Source organism: Danio rerio, chromosome 8, assembly GCF_049306965.1.
Source record: "Danio rerio strain Tuebingen ecotype United States chromosome 8, GRCz12tu, whole genome shotgun sequence".
Classification (NCBI taxonomy): Eukaryota; Metazoa; Chordata; class Actinopteri; order Cypriniformes; family Danionidae; genus Danio; species Danio rerio.
Window position 1 is genome coordinate 17,233,438 of NC_133183.1, and position 24,063 is coordinate 17,257,500.

General features: G+C 43.4%; 1 protein-coding gene and 1 long non-coding RNA gene across 11 annotated transcripts in view; one reads left to right on the forward strand and one right to left on the reverse strand.

Moving 5' to 3' along the window:
- The window catches only part of agbl4 (AGBL carboxypeptidase 4), a 685,205-nt gene that overhangs the window by 159,204 nt on the left and 501,938 nt on the right, over window positions 1-24,063 (reverse strand). The window lies entirely within an intron of this gene.
- Window positions 8,935-12,935, forward strand: LOC137496332 (uncharacterized). The gene is made up of 3 exons (XR_011016554.2): window positions 8,935-9,738; window positions 10,025-10,152; window positions 11,107-12,935. It is a non-coding gene; the product is annotated as an uncharacterized lncRNA (long non-coding RNA).

Below are 24,063 nucleotides of genomic sequence, written 5' to 3' on the forward strand. Positions count from 1 at the left end.
ATAATTTTATAACATTATTATTATGCTCATTAATATAATAAGGTATGTAAACAGGCCTGCATAAATAATGCTATTTAACATTAAAGCCATATAGCAACATTCAAAGAACTATCATAGCATACATTAGAGCAGGGGTGGCTAACCCTGTTCCTGGAGAGCCACCTTCCTGCAGATTTCAGTTGCAACCCATATCAAACACACCTGCCTATAGTTATCACGTGGCGTTCAGGTCCTAATTCATTTGTTCAGGTGTGTTTGATAAGGGTAGCAACTGAAATCTGCAGGAAGGTGGCTCTCCAGGAACAGGGTTGGCCACCTCTGCATTAGAGTATAATGTAATTTAGTTTGATTTATTTCAAATTATAATATTTTAAATGGTTTAAAAAGCAACATATCAATGCATCAGCAACATATAGATTTAAAATAAATACTTAACGTAAGATAAATAAAATTGCTTTTTTTTAAATATTTTTTTTGGTATTAGATATTAAGACAGTAGACATTAACAGAAAGTACAATTAAAAAGAGAAGTTGATGGGATTAAAAAAGATTCATGGTGCGGTGTTGTTTTAGATGCAGCACTATTTTCAACCCAGGCTCATTATTGATACGTACCCCATATACATTTCTGGAGATCACAAAATACGTCCCAGGAGGTAAGTTTTTTTGCAGTTTTTGTTTTCGTGAATTCACCAGAGGCCGCTGTTTACACTTTTTCAGATCTCAAACTGCCATTCTCGCTTGCTGTTCTTGTGTAAATCTACTAGAGGCCACTGTCAACTGTGACTGACTGACTGATTGATCGACCGACCATGTGATGCCCCCATCCACCCCCTTCCATAAACCCAACCACTAGTGTTTTCAAAAGCACAGATTGACCTAATCACCCCCTTCCGTAAACTAAACTGTCATTGTTTTCAAAAGCAATCCAGAAAAAGAAAAGTAAAAATTTTGACCACATTTTCAAATCTTACCATATTCTCACCCTATTATTTACTTATTTTATTTTTTTGCCTTTTGTTTTTGTTTTACATGTTTTCTGGAACTGTTCTTCTCCGGACTTGAACCCCATCATTCCAGTCAACTCCTCTCTGCATCCCAAGTCCACCGAAATACATGGCGAGCTACTGGGCAAACTGGTAACAGCAGAAAGGCCGTCCACATGGTGTTAAGCGGTCAGACAGTAGCATGAAAAGAGACAGAAGCTGTCAGTGGCATCATACCATCCTGTAGTGTTCATTTTAAAGACGAAATGTAGCCATACGTAGCTCTGGCTTCATAATTTGCACTCTCCAGAAATGTATGCCAGGGTAGGTTTTCACAATGAATCTGTGTTGACTGTATTCCAATGCACTGACCGCTACGCTATACAATTTAATTCAAGTTTATTTGCACAGTGCTTTTTTACAATAATTATTGTGTCAAAGCAGCTTTACAAAAGGTATTATTATCAAATTGAGAAAAGTTAAGTTTATTAGTTACCATAACTTAATTAGTTACTAATAACTTTAACTAACTAACTAGTAAATATTAGCTACCTATTAGCTAGTAACTAATAGTTGGTGCTACATGCACCAAAAAGATTCCATATTTTTAAAGTAATAAAAAATGACATGCTATGTTGATTAATTCCAAATAATCATCTCAATATTTGCTGGGAAAATCCCATGCTGTTGCATCATATCTTGCAGTTATACATCATTGTGCAACATATTTTCAGGATGCTGTTAATAGTGTGCTTTAAAAAAACAGGAATGTGTTCCATTTTCTTGCACTCCATCCAGTTGTTTTTGAATGCAAGTGAGTGTCTTTGTTGAGGCATGCTGACTGCAGACGTACAAAAACATGACAGCGGTTTTTTTAAGCTCACAGCTCGAGTTGTTTCCTCTTTCCACATTAGACTCTCTCTGTTTCTCTGGGAGGCCAATCAAGGCCACTTCTGTCGGCTCTAGTCCCCTTTACTGACGCCTTTGTGGCTACGGCCAGATCCCTTCCTGCCTGCCAGGCTATCAACACCTCTCTCACCCCGCTCTTGTAGCGCACACACTAAAACACATACACGGCCCACCACTCAAAGAGTCTCAAGTGATTCAAAACAAAACCCTCAGACCACAGTTATTAAGCAGCGACTTTAGTAAGCGTAACTCCCAGCTGCCTTTAATCCCTCCACAGGGGTGACATCCAAAGAGCTAGAATTCATGTCCAACAACCCTGATGGCAAAATCCAACCTGGAGACTTTTTAAGCACCCAGCTCAGTCTTGGTAACCATTCTGTCAGGGGGGAAATGGCAAAAAAAAAAGGCTTACAGAAGGACGAGGAAGGATCTACAGATTTGAAATACCTCAATGTTAGTTTGGTTTCTTGCCATTCATACTCAGTTCTTGCACAGCAAGACGACTTCATCTCATGGTTTCAAAGCAAGCCAGAGCTCTGGCAAATGAGCGTTCTTGGGCCCAATATGAAGCTTTTGTACTTTTCTTTTCAGCTATAAAAAAAAAAAAAAAAAAAAAAAAAAAAAACACCTTCAGTCCTCACAGAGCACCGCCGATCTCTGGAAATGAAAGTTCACTTCCTCATATTGAGTCTTGACACTTTTTTAGGCTTTTGTCCACTTGAACCTTCAGAGAAACACAGGTGAACCTTGAGAATACTAATCAACAGGGCTCTGAAATTTTAATACTCAACACACCCACACACACACACACACACAAGAGAAGTGCATGCACATGTGTGTACCGGTGATTGTGGCATTGAGTACGGAATAATTCATCATGTCTGATTAATTATTCAAAGTAATGGGGGAAGATGTCATCTCAGTACAAAACTTTGTAGTGCAGTTAAAAAGCGAAGATGGGCTGAGACAAACTCAAGTCGTTTCCCTCAGATCTGCTTGCTCTGCTACATTCGCAATGGCTCTTTAAATTATACGTGATTACCATTTAAATACAACGGCATGCTAAACAACTGCTGCCCACTTCTTATAGAGGTTTTTACTATTATACGGCCACTAAAATAGATTTTGTTTGTAATGTGAGGACACTCAAAAGGCCAAGCAATGCAAAGAACTTGCTGTTCAGTCTAAACAGCGGAGATTGTATGCATTTCTTAATAAAAGGCTATGTTCATATTAGAAAACGGAGCTAAAGCAACTCCCAAAGAATGTCAACTAATCTTTGAACAATAATAAATAAATAACAAAAGAAATTGGAATATCCCATGTTATGGACCACAGGCCAAATGCTGAGAGCTGTTACGGAAACAACAATCTGAACATTTCATTAAGCGAATTTGCTTTTGTTTACTCTGCCACAATCCTTCATCTGCACGAAGCAAGCTGTCACTCATCATTTTGGCAAAATCCGAGTCTATGAATATTTCATTGGCATCGATTCCTCAAAGCCAATAAACTATTGTACAAATTGCCTTTGGTTCTGTTTCTTAGCCTTGGCACAAAGAAGCTGTCTGCCAGAATTGTGAGTGATCTACAATCTCCGTATAATGTTGACTAAAGTGTGTTGACTAATAAATTACACTCTTAATGATTTCGTCAAGCAATAGATCACTCTTTAGACAAAAGCATTGGGTGTTTTCAGAAGTCTTTGCAACAAGGCTAAGTTCCAACAAGGACAGCTGACAATATTGCATTAATTTACTGAAGTCGATAATTGAGATGCAAGATGATGGCAGTTGCATGATGTGACAGACATGAGAGGTACTCCAATTTTAGTTGGCCAAATAGGATGATTTTTTTCTGCTTTTGTTTTTAAATGTAATAATGTCCACTTTTTGAAAAAAAAAATGCCTTGGAACAACAATTATTGTGAAAAAGTGTTTTGCAGGTAAACTTTAACTGAATTTGATATACAGCAGGACCATATCCGCTATAGACGAGAGGGGTCTGGGTGCAGACTCGGTGCAGATGCAAGCTAAGCTGCATGCAATGCTTTTATGGCCCGTTTCATCTAAATGGTTTTCCACTAAGCTAAATTGTCCATAGTGTATGTGTGTAAATGTGAAAGTGTATAGGTGTTTCCACTGTGGCGACCCCTAAACTATAAAGGGACTAAGCCAAAAAGAAAATTAATGATAATTTGGTGGAAGGTGTAGAACCAAGAAATGTTTGTCCAATCAAAATGTTCGTTCCAAACATACTAATTAAATACCTATGCTCACCTTGTTTGTGCAGAAAGGATTATGTCAATGTCGTGCCCAACAACCAACAGTACAGGACTTTTTTATTTTGGTATAGTAACTGCTAACTGCACTATAAAGTTTTCTCTTTGGTGAATGTTACGTGATGTATTGTAAGCATGTTGTCTAATGTGCATTCAGGAGGCATGGCTTTGGATGGTGATTTACAGGGTGGGCTGTAAGCCTTCAGTGCTATCAGGCTAATGTTAGCAAGATCTCCTACTGTAATGCACCTTCAATGCCTGGTTTATACTACTGCATCAAGCGATCACTGTTGACCCACAGCGCATGCAATGGTTTATACTTCTGCGAGCTGTTTCTGTTACTCTGCAATAATACTCCGCAAGTCGCATCCTTGTGACTAGTAGTTACATTTCTGAGAGGTGTGCGTCAGTGTCGCTGACAGCCATAGCATGGCTATGCATCCACGCATAGGCTGCACCGTTGCATACGCGTGCACACAGAAATATAAATCAGCCTTTAGAATATGTAAAAAAAAAAAGAAAAACCCTAAATTTCCATTACTTGGGCAATATCCATTCGTTCATTCATTCTTTCATTAGTTTTCTTTTCGGCTTAGTCCCTTTATTAATCAAGGGTCACCACAGCGCCATTAACCGCCAACTTATCCAGCCCATGTTTTATGCAGCAGATGTCCTTCCAGCTGCAACCCATTACTGGGAAACATCCTTGCACTCTCATTCACACACATACGGACAATTTAGCCTACCCAATTCACCTATAGCGTATGTCTTTGGACTGTGGGGGAAACCAGAGCACTCGGCGGAAACCCATGTCAACACGGGGAGAACATGCAAACGCGCCACCCCAATATCCGTTCACTGAATGATTAATCAAAAGTCCTACTTATTAAAGAACTTCTAAAATATGAACAAACTCAACTGTTTTATTAAACCCAAAGATTGGGTTTGAGGGGCAGCAGGGTGGCTCAGTGGTTATCACTGTCACCTCATAGCAAGAAGGTCACTGGTTCGAGTCCCAACTGGGCCAGTTACAATTTCTGTGTTAAGTTTGCATGCTCTCCTTGTGTTCGCATGGGTTTCCTTTGGGTGCTCCGGTTTCCCCCACAGTCCAAAAAAAAATGGGCCATAGGTGAATTGGATCAAATAAATTGGCTGTAGTGTGTGTGTGTGTGTGTGAATGTGTGTATCGGTGTTTCCATGTACAGCATTGCAGCTGGAAGGGCATCCGCTGTGTAAAGCATTTTCTGGAATAGTGGACGGTTCATTTCAATGTGGCCACCTCTCTGATAAATAAGGGACTAAGCCGAAGGAAAATGAATGAATGAATGATTGAGTTTGTCCACATTAGCAATAAACTGCCTGGTTGTTGTTAGTTATGATGAGTTTATTTGCGGATTTGTTAAAGTGCTACAGATGCTTTCTCTATATAGAGTTTAACCAAATGCTATTCTACAAAGAACATCTCATCTAGCTTTCATACCGTGATATGACTACTGATGTCATCATATGAAGAAGACAATTTAACACTTTTAGAGGAGACCGTCTGACCGGCATAAGAGAAAGAAAGGCCGAGAGAAAAGGAAGAAACAATGACATGAATACTAAACAGCTCTGATGATTAGAAGTGTTGCTAAGAGCAGCTCTGTGACAGTGACATTGGCCGTCAATGTCAGACGACTCCGCCGCGCCTCGGCGAAGAGCTCCATTTTGAGCCATAATTAGCTTAAACATTCCCAGTATGAAAAATTCATGATAGCTTTGGATTTTTTAATTGCGGGAGCATTCTGCGTTAATCGAAGTCATTTAGTGAGCCTTCTGCTTGACACGCGGAGGAGAGGAAAATAAATCAGACGTCTGACTCTCTCAGCCAGTTAACCCGTTTCTTCTGTGCAGAGCTTTTTATTTTAATAGGGCCTGATCTGACACAGTTCTGGTCCACACAGATCAATCAAACGCTGTCAGTGGTCTACTGAAACATGAGAGGTACAGGCAGAGTTACAGTGCAACAGGCCATCTGAAACACTGGCATTAAGAACTGAGGATATTACTTATGAGCAAAATATCAAATAAGACCCCTAATAACACTTCCTCTAGCTACATTCGTGTGTTTAAAGATGAAGCTATGCATCAAATCGCTATATATTGCGATGCTATTTTTTGGGGAAATAGCCAAAAATGCATTGTATGAATAAAAATTTTTTATATTTATTTTATGCCAAAAAGCAGGGCTGTTCAATTGGTGGCCCGCTGGCCGAACCCAGCCCTTGATGCAGTTTGTTTCAACCCTCCAAATAGTGTGACCAAGACATCAAAAATAAATTTAGTTCAGTCGAAAAACAGTAGCCATAGATATGAAGTGACGTGACTGTTCAATAAAGCACGAGCTGCAGTTGAAGGCTGCGCAGAGAGTGAGTCAACTGACAATAAGCGAGGGAGTGGTGCGAGCAGTCAAAAACATTTGGGTATGTTTGTAGAAAAGGCTTTTTTGCTCCAGACTGCTCAAATTAAAACAAATAATATACATTTAAAAACCTGATCCAATAAAACCAATGCAGACTAATGATTACAAGCTTCAAACAGTAAAAACAATAACCCATTCAACTAGTAATTAAATTTAAAAAGGGGATGAGACTGAAGTAAACAGAAGGAAAAATAACTTATCTCAAATCAACATGCTATTGTAAGGATGGCTAAGTCACTCCATAATATCAGAACGTAAGAACTGTTATGGAATTCCACGAGGAGAGACCATGAGAATTGACAGGCACTAAAATAATAAACTTTCTAATCTGAGAAGATCAGCTAGGAAACCAGTTGTTCATCTGTCTCGATCATGCATTTTCTGCCCTCAACTTTACCTTAGAAGAGCAGCTCACTCACATTCCACACAGAATGTCCAAGTTTTTAATATGGTGTATCTTGTGGATCTATAATCATGTTTGGTGTCATTTTAAATGTGTGATTGGTAAAGTGGTCTTAATTTCAGGTTTCTGCTTTGATAAGATCTTTGCCAGATGCTCCACTCCAGGGAAAATGGTCTTCACATCAACTCATGACCAGACAAGGGTCTTTGTGAAGCATTTATTGTCTTGAATTTATGATGGTTTGTTGTGATTTGACTATTTAAGGGAGAGGTGCAGAAGTGTCTGTGGGATCATGTAGGATACCTCATTGCAGTGTGTGAGTCTCTGAGCTCGGCATCAAGGCTTATTTGCTGCAACGTACTTCTACACGATATTAATCTCTAACTCTTAAATGTCTCTTTGGGTAATCGATGTTGTAATTTTCTGAATTGGCTTATTTTGTTTGATTATGTGAATTGGAATGGAAAATCTTTGCCTGACAAATAAATCTAAAATTCTTGTTTAACTCTCCTGAAATCGTAACTAGATTGTTTAGGCTAATGTTTCTGCAGCTTATGACCAGGATTGCTCATACATTCAGGCTCAATAGATGGAGCATAGGCACAGCATTAGAGACCTGTTGATTCTGACAATCACTGACTTAAACTGGCGAGGTTGTGTCCATGAGCAGATGTAACTGGCCAGTATACTAACTCTAAGCAGCTTCGGGTAAACGATGAACCATTGACTGAAAATAAGCATTTATTAGGTTAATCGATCTAAATTAGACCAAATCTATAAGGTGATCAGCTTGAATTGGATAAATATACCCTTGTCAGACCCTTACACTATTTGCCAATGTAAACATTACCGTTTACAAATTGCATTTGCAAATGATCTGTTTAGTTACAATTGGGATAAATGCTTCAAACTTCTGTACAGCTCACAAAAATGGAAAAAGACAAACATAGCAGAAATGGATTAGATTCATCAGGGAATCATCAGCCGATTTGAATCATACTGGTCCAAATCATAACTTGCCAAGACCTGCCAAGAAATCTTTTATATGTTCCTTACACAAACATTGCATTAAAGACCTACAAAATAGTGTGGGAGTTAAACTTTTATGATGCTTTTTTTTTTTTTTTTGCTATTTTTAGGATTAAATCCACTTTCACTCCACTAAAAATAAAAGTTGTGGAACAACATAAGTGCTAAATAAATTTCCTTTTGGCCGAACTATCGCTTTAAAAGAAAGTTTAAAAACTAAAGGCACATTGCTTTGAGTTCATTTCTCATCAACAGAAAAGCACAGAGAGGCCTTATTGGCCTTGTAAACGAAAGATCAGTGTGTGATTTGTCCTTGTCTCTTCTTCTCCTTCCCTCTCTGAAGTATTGTTCAACGTTTTTCAGGTTGAGGGCCGGACCGAATCAATGTCCATGCATCAATATATCACAGCCATAAAAAACAATTTACCTAGAGCAAGATCTCGCCCATTGATTGGTTTGTGTGCCACGGAGAACTGCGGTGTGCAGGAGGTTAATAGCATTTACAGGGTAAACATATGACCTTCCTCTAAAAATAACGGTCAGAGGAAAAAACACAAAACGCAAAGGAACAGCAAGTAAAGTGAAAATGCTATACACGCCTACTTTAGCGACAGAGAAACACAATTAATTGATCATTCCAAGCATTTGAGGGAACTTTAGTTTTGGGGTGTGGAAAATGTCAACTGGACGAGGACACATTTCACCGGTTCTTTCAACTGGAAAACTACATTTCATTCCCTCGGGGCTTTTATGTTCATGTTTCATGTATATCAAAAAGCAAAGGCGACTGCGAGTGTGTGGACTGTCACTGATATTCTGCCTTATGCTTCATCCCAGCCGGCACACGACCGACCTTCAACGTTGAAATATGGTTGAAATAAGGTCAGATGTGTTTTGAACGTTGAAATAATATTGATAGAACGTTTAATGTTGAACGGTTGAAAAACAGCCTGCATATGACAAGGCTTCAACGTTGAAATGTGGTTGAAAATACGTCAGTTGTTGCTTTAATGTTGAAACAATGTTGAATGATAAATGGTTGAAAAAAGTTACAGAAATCCTTGTACAAATCAACGTTGACATTTTTTATCATGGTCTGTATGTTGAATTAACGTCATGGCTTCACCCAATATTCAACATGTTTGGTTACCATGGTATCGGAGGACTCGGCGCACGCGGCCGCGCGCAGCGCTTCACTTCACTTCACTTAATTACGAACACCTGACCTGCAGTGCAGCAGAATTCAGAAGCGTGTTTTTAGATGCTTTAATGTTTTATTTACCCCCCGATTTTGTTTTACACACAGTGTATCTTAAATGTGACTTGGTGTAGTGTTTCGAATTTTGAAGCATTTAAAACTTTTCAGTTTGTTTTTTGTCTTGTTTGCGCTCCGGTGACGCAGCTAACCTCGAGGTAATGTCTCATGTTTAACGTTAGTCTAAATGAGCGTTTTTATGGCAAATTCAAAGCGATAAACTCCAAACGCAGTTTGAAGTTACTGAGCAACGTTATAAAACAATATCCATTTTATACGCTGTATCATTAGTGTTATTATTACAAAGTGAACTGCTGTCGTTTCACTGTTGTTGTTGTTTTTGCTTTTAGACATGTAAGTTACTCCAGAGACGCACTAACTTGCACAGCATTGAATGGAAAAGGCTTTGTCCATGTAAGTTTACTTTACCTTTAACTATTAAGCTATCTGATAAATCTTCTTGGTGCTTTGGTTGGTGATATTCTCTTTCTAATCTGTTTGTTTATTGATTGTTAGGCTATGTTGTGATATTATATTGTTATATTGATATTATTATTGTGAAATCATGTTGTGATGTTATACTATGTGACAGTATTGGGGAACAAATATGTATTTAGTGAGAAATTAATGCTTAAATTACACTTTGTATAGTAGCAGTTAAAAGGTGTAATGGGTTTTAACTTTCTGAGTTTTCTGGAAGGTCCAGTTGAGGGGCATCAAGAACACGCAGATGGCCTAAACCTGTGTCAGCCTGGACAGACTGCAGTTCTGCTACTCCACGCCAAGGCTTTTGTATGGATGTCTTGACTACTACTGTGTTCTCTAAAGGTATTACTGGAGCAAAACAACAGCACCTGTTACAGTGCAATTTGTATTAAAAAAAATAGTGATACATGTGTAGCAGGTCCAGTACATGTGATGTCATTGAGAAGTTGTTTTTATTAAATGTCATTAAAACAAATAAATAAACATGCTATTTAAATAAATCTAAATATTAAAAACTTGAGGATTAAGATGACAAATGAAATGCATCATCTGTCTTGCGAAAAGGGTCTACTTAAGAATTCTGGTGTTTTCCAACTGAAAGGGATAGTTCACCCAAGAATGAAAATTTACTCACATTTTACTCCCCAAATGGTTTAAAACCATTATGAGTTTATTTTGTTGAACACAAAAGAGGCTATTCTGAAAAAAAAAAACTAAAACCCTGTAAACATTGACCTCCATAGTAGAAAAAAATACTATAGAAGTCAATGGTTAAATAGATTTGCAGCTTTCTTCAAAATATCTTCTTTTGTGTTCAATGTGGTCAGTAAATGATGACAGAATACAAATTTTGAACTATCCCTTTAATTCTCTGTCCTACATGCAGACTTTTGCAGAAGTACTCCTTCTAGAGTTTTTCTCAACCATGTCTAAAAAGCTTTAAACAGCTTTTACAGTACATGTAATGGTTTACAACAACTTGTAATTTTAGATGTGTTGAATGTTTCATGATTCTTTACTGCAGCCTTTGTTAAAAAAACAAAAAAAAAATGCAATTTTTTCGAGAATCTGAAATTTGAATTCTGGAAATGCTGGCACCAGTAGTGGCGAAGGGCTTCCTGACGACATCACACCTAATTCTTCACTTCTCTTAGTTAATAATTTTGACTCATCCATCTGAATATTCCTGAGTGTGTGGCGACAAATTTGGATTCAATAAAAAATAAATATTTGAATTTCACTTTGTATAATAGCTGATACCAACTTAGTTGTAACCTCGTATTTCATTTATTGCAGGTTTTCTGGAAGCTCCATTTGAGGGCATCAAGGACATACTGATGGCCTAAACCAGTGTCAGCCTAGACAGACACACATCTATTGCAGTTCTGCTACACAAGACCAAACTCTCTGCTTTTGTATGGATGTCTGACTAGTACGGTGTTCTCTAAAGGTATAACTGGAGCAAAACAACAGCATCCGTTACAGTGAAATTTGTGTTCATAAAAGATAGTGATATGTGTAACAGGTCCAGTACATTTGTCATAAAGGTTAAATCACAGTAAGTACTGTAAAATAACTTGTTTGCCTTTGCCACAACAGGTCATTGTGTGTGCATACTGCTCGCAGTAAACGCACACGCTGATCTGATGCGGGAGAGTTATACGCAAACACATTTGTATTTACTGTTTTGTTTTGCCTTACTAAAGTGTTGTTGGAGCTTGGTATGTTCACAGTTGAAATCACTGAAGTCACATGGAACGTTTTGACAATGTGTTTTGTGCCTTATCTTGACAATGACCATCTTGGGACCATTGCTGTCTATAGAGGATGAGGAGCATTTAATCTAAAATATTTTAGTTTGTGTTCTGAAGATTAACAGGTCTCTGGGATGACACAAGTAATTAATAACAGAACCTATATGAACACTTAATGTGACATGTAATAGTGAAATAGTGGTCCTACATTCACAAATGTGAGCCATTATTATAAGACCCCTGTGAACATGCAATTTTTATGATACTAATAATAATGGAATAACAAATTGCTATTACTGTTGTGTTTGTGAGAGAGAATCAAACCATATATTCTACACATTTTCTTGATGATTTACTGAAATATTTGTCTATGTTCCACTGTCACAGGTGCTCAGTTTTGCTGCAGTAATGCTAAACACAATAGATGTACTTTATACAAAAAAAAAAAAAAACTACTAAATATTTAGCATGCAGACCTGCAAAGTGAAGGAGTAATGTCAGGTTTAGATTATAGCATGAGTTTTCACTATTGTGAAAGTGAAGCCATTCATTCACAATGAATTGGAATAGCAAACCTCGTTATTGATTTTGTAGGAAACTCACCTGGTGTTTGAGAAATAAATATGTATTTAAGTGCTAGACTGATATAGATGTTTTAGTGTTTTACACTTGATTCTTTGTCCCCAGTGCCATCTTTTACCTCAAGTGTTTCTCTCAACCTATAAAATCTCAAACAGATGTAATGTATTTCACTTGTGATTCTTAGTTGTGAGTGATGTTTTTAATTTTATTTTTTTTACTGCAGCCACTTTAAAAATGGGTATTTTGTAAACTTTGTAAACAGAATTGAAACGTAGTTTAGTTACTTAGTTTAATTTAGTTAGTATCTGTCTTTCTGAAGACGGTATCACTTTACAAAAAGGTTGTATTAGTAAGTGTTAATGTATTTACTAACATGAACAAAGAGCAATGAAGCATCTTTCATATAAAGAAAGTACAGTTCATGTCAGCTCAGTGCATTAATGTTAACAAGCATACATTTTGATTTTAATAGCATCGGGACATATTTCAATTAATTAAATGATTAATAAATGCTGTACAAGTATTTGTTCTTTGTTCATGTTTGTAAACATTAACTTTAATTCATGAAACCTAATTAAAAAGTGACTATTTAATTGTATGCCTTTTTCTGTATTTGAGTGTACAGCATGTATAGTAACCTGCATGGTTTTAATGAACTATGTATGCTGTAAATGTTGCTGTATACTTAGAATAAATGAAATAATGAGGTGTGTATTAAATAAATTGATACACAGACTAAGTTGTGTATTTGTGTCGTGTATTTTTTATTAGTAAAAATTTGTTTGCTATATTTATGGACTTTGCGTTGTATGTAATTTCTATTTAACTTACGTTGAAATGTATGACGGTGAAACAACGTCACGGTATCAACGTTGATCCAATTTGCAAAATCGAAAGGTAATTCAACCTTCATTCAACGTCTACAAAACGACCACAATTCACCCATGAAGAAGGTTAGAGTGAAACAACGTTGTGATTTCAACGGTGAATCACCGGTGGTGGTCCGACGGTGAAACAACGTCACTATATAAACGTTGATCCAATTTGCAAAATCGAAAGGTAATTCAACGTTGATCCAACCATAGACCTGACGTTGATTCAACGTTGAATCACCGTTGAAATGCCGGCTGGGATTGTATTAAATGCTCTGTTGGTTTTGACGCACACACGGCGCACCGCTACTCTCGCGAAGCTCGCCGCTTTATTATCATCACTTGTGGAATTCCAAACAGCTGCCCGCAAGTTCTATTCATCTCCACATGTTTTCATTTCCATCACTCCAGCCTCTCCCTTCGCTGTGTGACAGCATTTGTAGCGCGCGCTCCCGCTGCGCTGCTAAAGGATGACGAGTGGATTGGCGCGCTTCAGGTAAAGGATGATGTGTGAAGACCTGCTGCTGACGGCAGCGTCTCGGTGACAGCACATCAATGAAGGCCGTGATGGACGTCGGGCTGGAAGCGGGCCCTGATTAAAGAGCCCCACGCCCAGCAGTACGCATCTGCCGCCCGTCCCCGGTCTGCTGTCACCACGGCTGGATACAATAAAATAGCGCTCTGGGTCATCGGGGTTTTCGGTGATGTGACAACAAGCCCATTTCGCAAGTGCCAATCAGAGGGGTCTCTGCCAGCACAGGCCCCGCCCTCATCATTTTTCAGCCTATCTTCCTTACCTAATCTGCTTCCCATACTATACTCAAACTAAGATCTTTGGAAGGTTCAGCAAGGATTTAAAATTGTAAAATCAAAACGTAAAATTCTCATATGCAAAATGCACTCACTGGCCACTTTATTAGGTATACCTTATAGTCCTGGGTTGAACCCCTTTTGCCTTAAGTACTGCCTTAAGATTCAACAAGGTACTGGAAATATTCTTTAAAAATGTTGGTCCTTTTTGACATGATAGAGTTGCGCAGTTGCTGCAGATTTGTCAGTTGTAAATTGATGATGCAAATCTCCCATTCCACCACATCCCAAAGATGCTCTATTGGATTGAGAAATGGTGACTGTGAAGGCCATTTGAGTACAGTAAACTCATTGTCATGCTCAAAAACCCAGTTTGGGATGATTTACACTTTATGACAAAGCGTTATCCTGCTGGAAGTAGCCATCAGAAGATGGGTACACAGTGATCATAAAGAGATAGACAGCAGGAATACTCAGGTAGACTGTGGCAAAGACATGATGCTCAATTGGTACTAATCGGCCCAAAGCGTGCCAAGAAAATATCCCCCACACCCAGGGCCGGCGCGTCCATAGAGGCCACCTAGGGCGGCAGAATAGACAGGGCGGCGTCCCCGACACTACCCTCACCACCCGCGCCCTCAGTTATATCCGCGTCTAGGCGCCCCCACCCCCGCTTTCACTCTAGGGTTGAGGGCGGCGTGACCGCCCTTTGCCTAGAGCGGCAGTTCAGCTTGCTCCGGCCCTGCCCACACCATTACACCACCACCAGCCTGAACTGTTAATAGAAGGCAGGATCCATGCTTTCATGTTGTTGATGCCAAATTCTGACCCTACCATCCGAATATCGCAGCAGAAATCGAGACTCATCAGACCAGGCAACGCTCATTTGAGTTGCTGTTGTCTTTCTATCAGCTCATACCAGTCTGGCCATTCTCCTCTAACCCCTGGCATCAACAAGGCATTTGCGCCCACACAACTGCCGCTTACTGGATATTTTCTCTTTTTCAGACTATTCTCTGTAAACTGTAGTGATGGTTGTGTGTGAAAATCCCAGTAGACCAGCAGTTTCTGAAATACGCAGACCAGCCCGTCTGGCACAAACAACCATGCCACGGTTAAAGTCACTTAAGTCACCTTTCTTCCTCATTCTGATGCGGGGTTTGAACTGCAGCAGATCGTCTTGACCATGTCTACATGCCTAAATGCATTCAGTTGCTGCCATGTGATTGGCTTATTAGAAATTTACGTTAACAAGCAGTTGGACAGGTGTACCTTATAATGTGGCCGGTGAGTGTATATTGTAGTAGTTTAAAAAAAATGAATTTATCCTCAGTAAATTTTAATCTACAAAACTGTAAAGACATCTCTTTGCTTGTCACAAAAGGAAGGTCACAACCACACGGGGAGAAACAATCCCACTAGGCATGGGACGATAACCGATTTTAAGGTTTATCGCAGTTTCGAAAAGTCCCAGTTTTAAAACCGCTAATATATTTTTTATAATGTTTCTGCAAGATATACAGTTGAAGTCAGAATTATTAGCCCCCCTGTGAATTTTTTCCCCCAATTTCTGTTTAACAGAGAGATTTTTTCAACACATTTCTAAACATAATTAGTTTTAAAAACTAATTTCTAAAAACTGATTTATTTTATCTTTGCCATGATCACAGTACATAATATTTGACTAGATTTTTTCATGACACTAATATTTAGCTTAAAATAACATTTAAAGGCTTAACAAGGTTAATTAAGTTAACAAGGCAGGATAAGGTAATTTATTGTACAACGAGGGTTTGTTCTGTAGACTATCGAAAAATATATAGCTTAAAGAGGCTAATAATTTTGACCTTAAAATGGGATTTAAAAACTCAAAAACTGCTCTTTTTCAAGCTAAAATAAAACAAATAGAAGAAAAAAAGAAGAAAAAACATTCAGTTATACTGTGAAAGTTTTCTTGCTCTATTAAACATCATTTGGGAAATATTTAAAAAATTTATTTCTAATATAATTCTGCTAATAATTCGGACTTCAACTGTATTTTTTTCAGCATCTAGAGCAGCAAAGGACCATCCACATTAAAAGCGACTGATCAGCCCAGGATTCAGCAAACATTTGAGAAACAAATAGCTTATGTGCCAACATCTTAGCATGCTATAGACCTGAACTGAGGCTTACTTTATATACAAAGAAGAGTCAATGATTAATTTTAATCATTTATCCTGACATGTTTACTGTTCCAAAATATTTAAAATGTTTCTTAAAATCAAATATATTGTGTTCAATGGGGGGAAATTGCTGTTTTCTTTTTACCCAGACATTTATAAAGAACTTATTTAAGAGAGGTTATCCCAATACCGTTATAATATATACCGCTGTAATATTTAATATTTAATTAAAGTTATCATACCGTCAGAAAAAGCTTTTTTCCGTCAGAATCTTTTACCTTATATATATTTATTAGGCCCATGCCTAAATGCCTTAATAATAAGTCTAAGCTGGAAGAATGGGTGAATTGTGGTATCCTGGTATATACCTACACATAAGTATACCTGTGTGAGGGGAAAATTTTTTCACTGCAAAGTCAAATATCCAAATGTGAGTTTTATATATTATATCAGCTGTATCATTTGACTTGGATAAAGCAGAAAGCTGTGCAGTAACATTATATGCGAGTGCCATATTGTAGCTAAAAGTGTGTTCCACCATTGTTTGAGATATATATATAATAAAGTGTTTCACATGGAGCAGTTCAACTGGATAAATTCACCACAAAAGGCTTAGAAAGGAAAAGGGCTGACATAAACCAAAACAGATTAGTTTATTCTCTCAGGTTCACATAGGGTGGTGAAATAATCCTTTTTACATGGTTAAAAATAATAAATGTTTCCAGTTACCGATTACGAGTCATTCCAGCAGGTGCAACTGTAGTTCCCCTTCGGTTGGGGAACTTCAGTGCCATGAATGGGAGGATTCGGATCAGAAGCCGCTTATCTGGAGAGTATTGAACGGGCCAATGAATGAAATTAATTGGCAGCGTAAGCTTGCGCAGGTGTGCGACATCTGCAATTATCTCAGCATATAAGCACACCTGAAGCCAGCAGACGCCATCCTTTTCGCTTCAGATCCTTTCTGAGTGAGTCGATGAGGGTTCCTCTTGCTGATCAGCACTTCAGAGCGAACGAGCGTGTCTCCCGGTCCAGAGTGGGTCTTCGCGGTGGCAGACGGTCGAGCTGGGTTACTCCCTTGCCTGCGGTTCTTTGGGTCCGGTCCTCCAGAGCGGTGCGTATAGTTGCAACTTTCCTAAAAGAGCAACACAGTCGTGCAGCACGTCCTTTTCAGGATGGCGCTCCGACTGTGCGTTTCTGGATGCGGGGGTTTCCTGTCTCCGGATGATGGACACGATCACTGCATTGCATGTTTGGGGGTCCAGCATGTTAATGCGGTGCTCGCGGGCGGTTCATGTCGTCATTGCGATGCCATGACCGTTGCACAGCTAAGATCGCGGCTAACTTTCGCAAGAGAGCGAGCCACCCCAGTTGCCTCCTGTTCTAAAAAAGCAGCGGGCGCTCGGGCAGATCTGAGGGTTTCAGCGGGAGCTAATCCGCCGCCCACGGGCTCGCGGACCTCTCGCTCCTCACGGCGCTCCATCCAAGCTTCGGGTGGTGAGAGTGATCCGTCTAACCAGATGGTAGCTCTCACACTCGCTGACACCGGAGATCAGATGTCCTCCGCGGCATCGGAGGGTGGGCTTTCACTGTCCGACGAAGATCCGGACCCGCTCGCCCCCTCCGGGCAGGTGAGCGCTGTCAAATCGGATCCTGAAGCGGACATGTTAGCCGTGCTTTCCCGGGCTGCTTCGGCCGTGGGGTTGGAGATGGTTTATCCCCCAGCTCCGCGGCCGGACCGACTAGATGGGTGCTACGTAGAGGACCAGAAGGCGAAGCCTTCGAAGCCTCTCGTCCCCTTCTTCCCGGAAGTGCACAGTAGGCTCACGCAGTCCTGGAGGGCACCTTTCTCTGCCCGTGCTGCGAGTGCCTCCGCCCTCACCGCCCTTGACGGCGGAGCTGCCAGGGGGTATGAGGCGATCCCGTCAGTGGAGCGCGCTATCGCGGTCAATCTTTGTCCGCGCGGCGCCTCTACGTGGCGGGGTTTGCCCCGCCTCCCGTCCAAAGCCTGTAGGTTGTCTGCCTCCCTCGGAGCCAGAGCTTATAAGGCTGCGGGCCAGGCTGCTTCTGCTTTGCACGCGATGGCCACCTACCAGCGCTACCAAGCGCAGGCGCTGGCCGAGCTGCACGAGGGCGGGTCCAACCCAAGCTTATTACATGAGCTGCGCACCGCGACCGACTATGCTCTTCGGACTACTAAGTCCGCCGCGTGTGCGCTGGGGAGGACGATGTCCACACTTGTGGTTCAGGAACGCCACCTCTGGCTAAACCTGGCCGATATGCGCGACGTTGACAAAGTTCGCTTTCTTGACTCGCCCATATCCCAGGCTGGCCTGTTCGGCGACACCGTCGGTGAATTCACCCAGGAATTCAAGGCGGTGAAAGAGCAGTCGGATGCGATGGGCAATGTCATCTATCGGCGTGGCCGTAAGCCCGCTCCGCCCGCCGAGCCATCCACCTCCGCTGTTCCTCGCCGAGGGCGCCCGCCAACGAGTGCTGCCCCGCCCCCGCCTGCGCCTCCGGCCAAGCGGGCGCGGCGTTCACCTCGAAAGCAGGCAGCCCCTCCTGCCCAGGGCGCCGTTAAGTCCGGTAAACGGACCGCGAAGCGTCCCTGAGACAGGCCATCCGGAGAAGAGGAAACTTGCTCTTTCCCCGCTGGAGGGCGGGGCCCCGATAACAACGGTACTTTTCAGTGCCACCAAAACATCAGTAAAAGAGCACTTTTTCCCTTCCCCGGATGTGACTGCACGAGTTCTGCCAGTCCGGGACGCGCTGCCTTCCGGCTCGCAGACTCTACGTGCTTCGCCAGTGGCTCACGAGCGCTGGGGGGACGGTCTCCCTTCCCTCAGCCCTCCAGCCCCCTCTCCGGAGTCAGGGTGCGGAGCCAGAGCGAATCGCTCTCCTCCAGCTTTTCCGCGGGACCCTCGTGCTTCCCGGATCAGCACACCCACTCCGCGCTGCCCCACCGCTGGTACGTCAGCGATTGTAGCGATGACTCCATTAGCGAGGGCTCTGCCTGCCTGGTTAGCGCGGGCCAGCCCCTCGCGGTGGCTCATACGCACAATCAGACTCGGTTACGCGATTCAGTTCGCGAAACGGCCCCCCAAGTTTACGGGCGTGTATTTCTCCAGGGTCAACCCCCTGTCCGCCCCTGTCTTGCGAGAGGAGATTGCTGCCCTCCTGGCGAAGGGTGCAATCGAGCCGGTTCCTCCAGCCGAGATGGAGAGTGGGTTTTACAGCCCATACTTCATCGTACCCAAAAAGAGCGGTGGGTCACGGCCAATCCTAGATCTGCGCGTTTTGAACCGCTGTCTGCACAAGCTGCCGTTCAGAATGCTCACGCAGAGGCGCATTCTCCAATGCGTTCGTCCTCGGGATTGGTTTGCAGCCATAGACCTGAAGGACGCGTATTTCCATGTCTCCATTCTTCCACGCCACCGCCAATTTCTGCGGTTTGCGTTCGAGGGTCGAGCGTGGCAGTACAAGGTCCTCCCCTTCGGGCTCTCTCTGTCTCCGCGGGTCTTCACCAAACTCGCGGAGGGTGCCCTAGCGCCCCTTCGGCTCGCGGGCATTCGCATACTCAATTATCTCGACGACTGGCTGATTTTAGCCCACTCGCGGGAGCAATTGATTATGCACAGGGACGAGGTGCTTCGGCATCTCCGCCTACTGGGGCTTCAGGTCAACCGAGAAAAGAGCAAACTCGCCCCCGTGCAGAGGATTTCTTTTCTCGGGATGGAGCTGGACTCGATCACCATGGTAGCGCACCTCTCCGAGGAACGCGCTCGCCTGTTGCTGAACTGTCTGAGGGAGCTCGACAGCAAACTAGTGGTCCCACTGAAGTTCTTTCAGAGGCTCCTGGGGCATATGGCATCCGCAGCCGCCGTCACGCCGCTCGGGTTGCTCCATATGAGACCACTTCAGCACTGGCTTCACGATCGGGTCCCCAGACGCGCATGGCACGCGGGCACACACCGGGTCTCGGTTACTGCGCTGTGTCGCCGCGCCCTCAGCCCTTGGAACGACCCCTCGTTCCTACAGGCCGGTGTGCCTCTAGGACAGGCGTCCAGCCATGTTGTTGTTTCAACAGACGCTTCCAACACGGGTTGGGGGGCCGTGTGTCGCGGGCATGCGGCTGCGGGCCTCTGGAAGGGTGCCCAGCTGCATTGGCATATCAATCGCCTAGAGCTGTTGGCAGTGTTCCTCGCTCTCCACCGCTTTTTACCGGTGCTGGAGCGGCAACACGTGCTGGTCAGGACGGACAGTACGGCGGCGGCGGCGTATATCAACCGCATGGGGGGTATGCGCTCTCGCCGCATGTCTCAGCTCGCCCGCCGTCTGCTCCTCTGGAGTCACCCGCGGCTGAAATCGCTGCGCGCCATTCACGTCCCAGGCACGTTCAATCGTGCAGCCGATGCGCTCTCACGACAGCTGTTACGCCCTGGAGAATGGAGACTCCACCCCGAGTCTGTTCAGCTGATATGGGCGCGATTCGGGGAGGCCCAGATCGATCTGTTTGCTTCCCCCGAGAACGCTCACTGCCAGTTGTTTTTTTCCCTGACCGAGGGCTCTCTCGGCACGGATGCACTGGCCCACAGCTGGCCTCGGGGCATGCGCAAGTATGCGTTTCCCCCAGTGAGCCTGCTCGCGCAGTTTCTGTGCAAGGTCAGGGAGGACGAGGAACAGGTTCTGCTAGTTGCGCCCCTTTGGCCCAACCGGACCTGGATATCAGAGCTCTCACTCCTCGCGACGGCCCTCCCCTGGCGGATCCCTTTGAGAGAGGACCTACTCTCTCAGGGACAGGGCACCATCTGGCACCCTCGCCCCGATCTTTGGAACCTCCACGTGTGGTCCCTAGACGCGAGGAAGACTTAGGTAACCTACCGACTGCGGTGGTTAATACCATCACTCAGGCTAGAGCCCCCTCCACGAGGCGCGCCTACGCCCTGAAGTGGAGTCTATTCACTGAATGGTGCGTCTCTCGCAGAGAAGACCCCCGAAATTGCCAGATTAGTGTTGTGCTCTCTTTCCTTCAAGAGAAGTTGGACAGCAGGCTGTCGCCCTCCACTCTCAAGGTTTACGTGGCCGCCATCTCCGCTTATCATAGCGCGGTAGCTGGCGGCACCGTGGGAAAGCATAACCTGGTCATCCAGTTCCTTAGGGGTGCTAGGCGAATTAATCCATCTCGCCCCCCTCTCATGCCCTCTTGGGATCTCGCCCTCGTTCTCACGAGTCTGCGATCCGATCCCTTTGAGCCACTCGAATCAGTATCTCTAAGATTTCTGTCCCTGAAGACAGCTCTGCTGGTTGCGTTGGCCTCCATCAAGAGGGTCGGGGACCTGGAGGCATTTTCGGTCAGTGACTCGTGCCTGGAATTCGGGCCGGATTACTCTCACGTTATCCTGAGACCCCGCCCCGGTTATGTGCCCAAGGTTCCTACCACCCCCTTTAGAGTTCAGGTAGTGAACCTGCAAGCGCTGCCCCCGGAGGAGGCAGACCCAGCCCTTTCTTTACTTTGTCCAGTTCGCGCTCTGCGCATTTATGTGGACCGTACTCAGAATTTTAGATCATCTGAGCAGCTCTTTGTCTGTTATGGCGGTCGGCAGCAGGGAAGTGCCGTATCGAAACAAAGATTATCCCACTGGATTGTGGATGCCATTTCACTCGCTTATTCGAGTCGAGGTCAGCCGTGTCCCCCGGGAGTACGTGCACACTCCACTCGGAGCGTTGCATCCTCTTGGGCGCGTGCACGCGGCGCCTCTCTAACAGACATCTGTAGAGCTGCGGGCTGGGCGACACCCAACACATTTGCAAGGTTTTACAATCTGCGAGTGGAGCCGGTTTCCTCAAGGGTATTAGGTAACCCTTTGGTGATTGAGGAGACAACTCGGTAGGGTGTTGAAACACGCTTGCTGCGCCATTCTCCCTAACACGGAGGTACGTGCGCCTTTTTTATCTGTCAGTAAAGTTCCCCGTCAGGTGAGCCCTGCAGATTCCTCCGTGGCCCCCAGCACTGACTCAGCGGAGGAGTCACTTGCTGGCCCACTACGTTGTAGGTCTGCCCGCTGGTCAGCCCGCGTTTTGGGTATAGGTGCCTGCTATGCGTGATCCCCACTAGGCGATCCCATATGCTTATTCCGCCACGGTTAAGTCCCCCCCCTGGGCGGACCCGTGTCTTCCCTCTCCGCTAACCATTCTTTGCTATGCGTACTCCCCCTTTTTAGGGCTAGTCCATAGGTAAATTCTGCCATCTATCCCCCCCTTGGGTAACGGATGGCCTCCGCAGCGTCCTCCCTATCGGGATTGCACGCTTCCCAACGTACTGTCGTATTCCTAGAATTATCTAGATGCTCACGACTTCCCAAAAAATATATCTAAATCCGTAAAACTTCTGTTGAAGTAGGATAAATTAGGGCCAGGGACACGTTGGAGGACCGCGCCCCCCATGATGTGGGTGCGTCACGCTTGCTTGACTATCTCCTCATCGGGGGTGTTGGTAAGGTGCAGTCATTATGGCGCTTTCCATATTCTCCCATTCATGGCACTGAAGTTCCCCAACCGAAGGGGAACGTTCGAGGTTACAGAAGTAACCCTTCGTTCCCCGAGGAGGGGAACGGAAGTGCCATATTCCGTCGCCATAATGACTGTCCCTTAGCTGTTTGAAAGTCTCTTCAGCTTAAAAGGATGGCGTCTGCTGGCTTCAGGTGTGCTTATATGCTGAGATAATTGCAGATGTCGCACACCTGCGCAAGCTTACGCTGCCAATTAATTTCATTCATTGGCCCGTTCAATACTCTCCAGATAAGCGGCTTCTGATCCGAATCCTCCCATTCATGGCACTTCCGTTCCCCTCCTCGGGGAACGAAGGGTTACTTCTGTAACCTCGAACGTTCTCTAATATTACACAGGGAGAAATGCACTTTTAGTTGTCATTATAAAGTTGATTTCAACTGAAAGAAAAAAGCTTTTTACACATCGAATGCCTTGAGGGTGAGCAAATCATGGGTTAATTTTCATATTTGGGTGAACTATACCTTTAAGATCTGTCTGCTCATTGCAAGACTAATTCAGGGGTCACCAAACTTGTTCCTGGAGGGTCGGTGTCCTGCAAATTTTAGCTCCAACCCTAATCAAACACACATATACAACCTGATGAAGGTCTTACAAGGTTTACTTGAAACACTCAGGCAGGTGTGTTGAGGCAAGTTGGAGCTAAACCCTGCAGGGACACCGGCCCTCCAGGACCGAAATTGGTGACCCCTGCTCTAATTGGTGGAATTTTTTGTACTTTATTATGGGTAATGTAGTTTTTAAGCACAAATGTACATACTAAGCACAATTATTTTGAATATTAGTTAAAGCTAACAGGTTTCAACAACGAAAACAACAACACATCAGTCAGTTAACATCCCTAAAGCTAACAACAGTCTTACATAAAGCAATATCATTGTCTGTCGAGCTTGTTAAGTCAAACTAGGCATACTGACAATCACATTTTAAGTATTTTATTTAAGGACTTAAAGGGCCATGAAACCCCCCTGTTTCAGCAGGGTGTTTTCACATCTCTTGTTTGGAAAAAGTCAGGAAAGTGGGTGTGTCTAGCTTTGTTTAGATGGGACTGTCGGCGGATAGAAAATGGGAAAGATTTGAATAAAAAATGGGAGTTTCTATTTGGGCACGCGCTGATTTTCACCAAGGCAAAACAAACACACACGCAGGGGAGAAAGACAGTGATTGTGTTTAATGACGGTGGAATGTTTGATACCGCACATCATATAAGATAAAAAAAACCTCTGCATTTCTCAGTAACTCAGATGCACTCGGTAGATCAGAAAGCCGTGTGTGTGTAGACTATCCTGTCACAAAATGCGGCAAAAATTAAACACGACGGTCAGTAATAGTTTGCTTGCAGTGTTCACGTTTACACTCGGAGAGCAGCATTTACAGCAGATCTTTCAGTCCACAATATTGTAGTGATGTTGATGTAAATTAAGTAACTTGGAAATCATTTTGACTAAGGTCTGTCTTTAAACACTGAAAGAGTACTGCTGACGATACGAACTATAACTT